The sequence below is a fragment of the Engystomops pustulosus genome, chromosome 2, assembly GCF_040894005.1.
Source record: "Engystomops pustulosus chromosome 2, aEngPut4.maternal, whole genome shotgun sequence".
NCBI classification, from domain to species: Eukaryota; Metazoa; Chordata; class Amphibia; order Anura; family Leptodactylidae; genus Engystomops; species Engystomops pustulosus.
In genome coordinates this window covers 239655498-239662163 of record NC_092412.1, presented here as the reverse complement: position 1 = coordinate 239662163, position 6666 = coordinate 239655498, and positions in this window count along the sequence as shown.

Genomic DNA, 6666 nt, shown 5'->3' with positions numbered 1-6666 from the left:
TACTGTACATGCTGCTGCCTAACCACACTATAAGGACCTTCTACTCTCATACTGAGCTCAGACACTCCCTGCCGCAGACTGTTAGATCCATCAAAAGACGAAATGCACAGCATGGAGCAAATAAAGCGTGTCTAATAGAAAAGTAGATATGTCTTTTTTTTTTTTTTATGTATTTCAAATCTTTTATGTTCATTTGCTAATGTGCTAATTCTCTATTTACATTAACATAGAGAAATGCTGATAAATATTAACCTTTAATCTCGCTTTCCCGGGGGCTCGGAGGCTAATTTTCTATTTCCTTTACCAAATAATTTACAGATCTTCCTTCATGTAGACGCTGAAAGTCCATAAGTGAAAATTGTAAAATATAATGAGTTCTAATGTCAATGACCCGACTCGTAAAAAAAAAAAAAATCTAAGGCTCCGTCTATTTAATATTCTGCACTTATGTAGTTGTCCTATGAATTTTAATGGAAACACGACAAAAGCGAAGACTCGAGGCAGTCGCCTGAACTTCCACAATGATCAAAGTTGAATGAAAAAAATAATAAAATAATAAAGAAAAATAGAATAAGACATAAACAGACGGACGCGAGGAACTGAAGGATCCTCTGTCTCCACTCAGCGCTATGCGAGGGAAAAGCAAAGAGCACGGGTTCTGTAGCCGGAGGAGAGGAATGACTGACGAGACAAAGGCCTCCGAACCGCGAGAGCAGAAGAAAGGAAGCGAATGCAGCGCCAGGAACAATGCCGAGGTGGACGCAGGACAAAGAAAACCTACATAAGGCCCTGCAAGGAATAAAAATGTCAAATGGAAAAAAATAGAACTTACATAGATTGTACTTTTTAGAATGGAGGAAATGTAATTGCTTATTTTTGGGATAACGTTGTACGTTATATTTCAGGGTTGTCATTTAATGGCCGACCAGAGGAGAAAATGCAGCTAAAAATACATATTACTAAAGCAAAGTAAATGTAAATTATATGGTGGTCATTAAATGTCTGGGCTGGGTCATGGGGTGAGGTCAAGATGGGAGAAACCCCTCCTCTACGACATCCATGTGCTGTATGCGGACTGCCCTCCTGTACAGGGGGCGTAACTTGAGGGGGTGCAGAGCGTGTGATCGCAATCGGGCCCAAGAGGCCTAGAGGGCCCATATGATGTAACTTTCCAATATGAGATGACTAGTACTATAAACAATACATTGTAATGGAGGGCCTGGCACACATTTTGCACTGGGGTCCAACAGATTCAAGTTATGCCACTACTCATGCACATTGGGTACTACAAATATTAGGGAAACTCAGGGGCACATCTATCACAAAACCAGGTCAAAACCAAGATGGCTGCAAAAGTACAGAATCGACAAACGATAGAATGGTATATATATGTAGCTGAAATTGGATACACAGAATAGCAAAGGTGGCAAAAGCACAAGCAAAGTCAAGAAGTAGGACTGCAATAATCAGCGCCCTCTGTAGGGACTGGGAAGAATGTAAAGGGAGTAATGGACACCGCCCCCAGCACTGACTGGTTCAGCCATCCATCACTCATGCCACAGCTGCAGACAAGATTAGCTCAAACACACACCCAGCTTTCCCTAAGGAAAGATCCTGAAAGGGAGTCGTCAATCACAGGCAGCTCTGGGTGTGGTTTTCAAGCACAGAAGCCGAAAATCTGATCCCATTCAGAGCAATTAGCCGGTTTTGACACAATCTGTGATTCATCTGTCAACCCTTTTCTGACCAGACCTTAAAAGGCTGTACTAACCGGAGCATTTCTAACGAATTTTCAAACTTATTGGTTTAAGAGCCATAACTTCCTTTTTTGTGCAATACTGTAAAAAATTTTTGAGGTGCCAGGCTGTGGAGTGGGCATACAGGTGCCAGACTGTGGAGTGGGCATACAGGTGCCAGACTGTGGAGTGGGCATAGAGGTGCCGGACTGTGGAGTGGGCATACAGGTGCCAGACTGTGGAGTGGGCATACAGGTGCCAGACTGTGGAGTGGGCATAGAGGTGCCAGACTGTGGAGTGGGCATAGAGGTTCCAGACTGTGGAGTGGGCATAGAGGTTCCAGACTGTGGAGTGGGCATAGAGGTTCCAGACTGTGGAGTGGGCATAGAGGTGCTGGACTGTGGAGTGGGTATAGAAGTGCCAGACTGTGGAGTGGGCATAGAGGTGCCAGACTGTGGAGTGGGCATAGAGGTGCTGGACTGTGGAGTGGGCATAGAGGTGCTGGACTGTGGAGTGGGCACGGTTATTCAACATTTCTTGCCTGGACCTGGTTTAGAATTGTCCGGCTGGTGGATATATTGAGAGTCCAAAGAGTCCTCATATATCCGGTGCAGCGAGAGGAGCAGCGACAACATCAAGAGCTGGTGCACAATGCCCCGGGTATTTGATTACACCCCCCCCCCCCCATTTTGCTAGCATAGAACCATATATATTACAGTTGATATAGTTACAGTTTATAAAACAAGTACATCAGTATGTGAATGGCTATTACGTCCCTTTTATCTGGTTCAGCTCTAGCGTGAATATGTTATTTTATATTGGAATATTGAATATAATGCAGCAATAATAGAAGAAAGTGTATCAGACGTGTATCTAAGATGGGGTGTTACATCACGCAGTGGAGCGCTTCATCTCATACAATGGACTTAACCTGCATTTATATAACACTTACATGTTTCTGAATATTATAGTATTTACAGGAGAAGCTTTTAGCCAATCGTTAATGGAAAGCGATAGAAAGAGAAACGCCAAGTTTTGTAACAATTTGACGCTTTGTGTAACTCTGTCGTCAGACTCTGATCTGAAAGCGGAAGTCTTTGTTCACACGAGCGCCGGCCTTCATTCTGCTTATTGATGGTAAGAATATGGAGCCGTTATAACTGCGATCTCCTAAGATCTACATCAAAATGTATTAATCAAAGCTGTTAAGATTCCAATACTAATGGAAGCGTTAAGGTTTACATTATTGTTATAGCCCTGAAGAATGTATCTGTATTATTCTTCTTACTCGTCCTCCTTCTCCTTCGTACATGTGTACAGCGCGCCAAGGGCAAGTGTTATAGAAATGTCTTCACTGCTTGTAAATGTAACTTTTTAACATGTTAACATGTAGGATGTAGCTTAATCTGGGGTACACGATACTGCTCAAAGACTATCTACATAATAAAACTGTCATTTATTATACTCCAGAGCTGCACTCACTATTCTGCTGCTGGTGCAGTCACTGGGGCAGATTTACTTACCCGGTCCGTTCGCGATCCAGCGGCACGTTCTCTGCGGTGGATTCGGGTCCGCCCGGGATTCATCAAGGTAGTTCCTCCGCCGTCCACCAGGTGGCGCTGCTGCGCTGAAAAGCATCCGAATGCCCTGAAATTCACCGAGCCGGACCAAGTGAAGGTAAGCGCGTCCCAAGCGACACTTTTATTGTTTTAAATGCGGCAGTTTTTCCGATTCCGTCGGGTTTTCGCTCGGCCACGCCCCACGATTTCTGTCGCGTGCATGCCGGCGCCGATGCGCCACAATCCGATCCCGTGCGCCAAAATCCCGGGGCAATACAGGGAAAATCGGCCCAAAACGGAAATATTCGGGTAACACGTCGGGAAAACGTGAATCGGGCCCTTAGTAAATGACCCCCACTGTGTACATACATTACTTATTCTGTACTGATCCTGAATTACATCCTGTAGATCTTTTACTTTATATAGCAAAATGAAAAACATTACAATCATAAATGACTAATTAATAAACAGCAAAATAGACATAAACAGGAAAAAAACCATTAAATATAACTAAATAAATCCCACGCCCATCACGCTCCCACCCAGACACTGGTCTAACGTCCAAAGTTCGCATTGAGTAGTCCAAACCAGTGCCCAGGATCATAGTGTCCAAATCCCGTCCACCCCCCTCCCAACCTAATCCCTACACCCCAAACAAAACATATATGCTCAAATACTAAAAAAAAATCTCTATAAAACAATACATTATAACACACATCAGATCTCTAAACAAATACAAACCACATAAAGCCCATGCTCGGCACCTGCAAACCCCCAAAGGAGAGAGGCCCTCCCCGTGCCCATCCTTTGATACTCCAGGTCACTCCTGACTTCACCAGGTCACCCAGAATGTTCCTAACCACCTCATCCAACAGGAGTATTTTTCGCTGCAACGATACTAGACACCGTGTGTTCCACGTGTAGTACCTGACAACTAGACTAACTAGGAATAGCGTGCAGCGGTCCCGGCCACCCAGGCATCTGAGTGCTCCATAGGTCAACTCCGCGTAGGAAAGACCAGCCAACCTGGGCTAATGGATGGAAGTTAAAGGGGCACTGAAGCAGGAAGTGGTCCATGCTCTCCAGCAGGCCACTGCACTCCTCCCGGGGACAACCCATTTCTTTGGAGCTCTGACACTTCAGATTGTCTCTCACACACACCTTTCCATGGAAGCAGCGCCAAGCCAAGTCCCAAAACATCACGGGGATACTGATGGAATTCAAAAGATCTAAACCCACCCCCAGATCCCAACTTGGGCAATCCCTGAGGGCCAGAGGCAAACAGAACCCTTTTGTCAAGGAGTTTCCTCGACATGGTCCTGATCTCCCACTTTCCCAGACACCAACGGCGAATAACCTTCAGAACCAGGGTAGCTTAAGCCGGAAGATGCCCGTGAGGTGTACATTGATCCTTCACTTGCCCTCCAGTCTCCCATTCCTTGAAGAAAGGCCGAACAATCTCCTACAGGAGTATACCCACGGAGGAGTCTTCTCTTTCCAGAGGTTTGCGACATTGGTCTTAAGAAAGATATTAACTAGGAATACCACAGGGTTGACCATACACAACCCTCCTTGTCTCCTCGTGCGGTAAGTTCAGCCTATTCCCCCATAACCGCTGGAAGAACAGACTGTAGACCCGAGTGCAGAGAGGCTCCGACAAGATGCACACATTGCCCAGATATATCAGCAGCGGGAGCAGGTGAGTTTTAATCAGGTTTACTTTTTCCCTGAGAGTCAAAGACCAACCCTTCCATTTGTCCACCTTCTGAGCGGTGATCTTAAGCCTGCTGTCCCATTTTTGCATGGGGCAATCCCCCTGGCCAAATTCGATGCCGAGAACTTTCGCAGAGTTTTGTGGATGTGGAAGAGTGTCCGGGAGATCAAAGCCTGGATCCCCCTCTCCCAGTGACTCTCACACTTATCCCGGTAAGTCTGACATCAATCGTGAGGACACAAAAACAGTGACATCATCGGCATATGCCATGCCCAACCTTAAAAGATTGGCCAATCCAACCATTCACAAGCGGGAAACTATCTGCCCCTGCATACAAAACTTTCAGCCAATCTACAAACTCCCCCGTCAGGTCATACCTCAGAAGGTTAATCCAATCAAATACTTTTTCCTGATCCAAGGACAGAAAGGACCCCTTCCAAAGACCAGCCCTGCCCTGCTTTCCTGCCCAAGAGGTGTGAGTAGAAGGAACTGACGACCTCCAGAATCCCCGATCTGGACCTTTTCAGCAACCCCGTAACATAAACCAGTCCCATGACAACTTTACCACTTACTGACATCTTGCAGTTTCTCGAAGGGTCGGGGGGAGCGGTATTTTTTCGTAATCCCTCTCAAAAATTAAAGATACATGTCTATCGTTTACCTCTTCAGCAAATATTTCACTCATGACTGTGACTCTGTGACAACTACCTCCATTCAAAACAAAATGCTAGAGTTTCCTCCTCAGGCCCTGATACAGGCGGTACCTGTCCAGCCTCCTGAGGCTCGAGAGCTGGCAGAAGAATCTTGACACCCTTTTCTTGACAACTCCCACCACTCTGCCGATACTGCTACAAAAGCCCAGAAATGGTACTTGGCTTTGACGCAAGTCATCAAAGGATCGTCTGATCTTTGCTTCTTCTAGGAGAGACAAATTCAGCTGCCCATAGCCTCTTCCCATCCAGGGGGTCTCTGTAACATTCAGAGAAAACAAAATTAGACAGTGGTCAGAGAACTCCACCTCAACAACGGACACTGCTGAAGAAATTGCTTCCTCCTTTAAATAAAACCTGTGTATTCTAGACCTGCAGCTACACCTATAATAGGTGAACCCCGCGTGGCCTGGGGTGTGCCGGATGTGGACATCCACCAGATGAGCCTCACTAGCTATGCTGATGCTATGGTGACGCTATCATAAGTCAGCTTGTCTCAACCTGTCTTGGGGCCCCCGTGACAAAATTGAGGTCCGCTCTAAAGACCACCTGCCAACTTGTAAAACGACAGGGCTTGGTCCGCATAAAGAGACATTTCCTGTCCCACTTGGACCTCAGTAGTAAGAGCAGCCTCCGAGGAAGGACCAAGGATCAACCCAGCAACATGAGGCTTCCCCAGTTTTCTCCCTTTTTCCCATGCTTCAAGCCACCTCCCATGAAGTATCTGTCACGTATTGATAAGAATATTATATCAAATAATCTACTATATATGGGAATCTGGTACATGGCCTTGCATGCAGCTATGCTCAACACTTTTTGCATTAATCATTATACAACAAAATAAAAATTACAAATGAGGTGACATCTTTATCTGTCCAAAATAGCAAAATTTACCTAACAACTGAAAGTACCCAACAATTGTCACTAATTACCAAAACCATAATTCA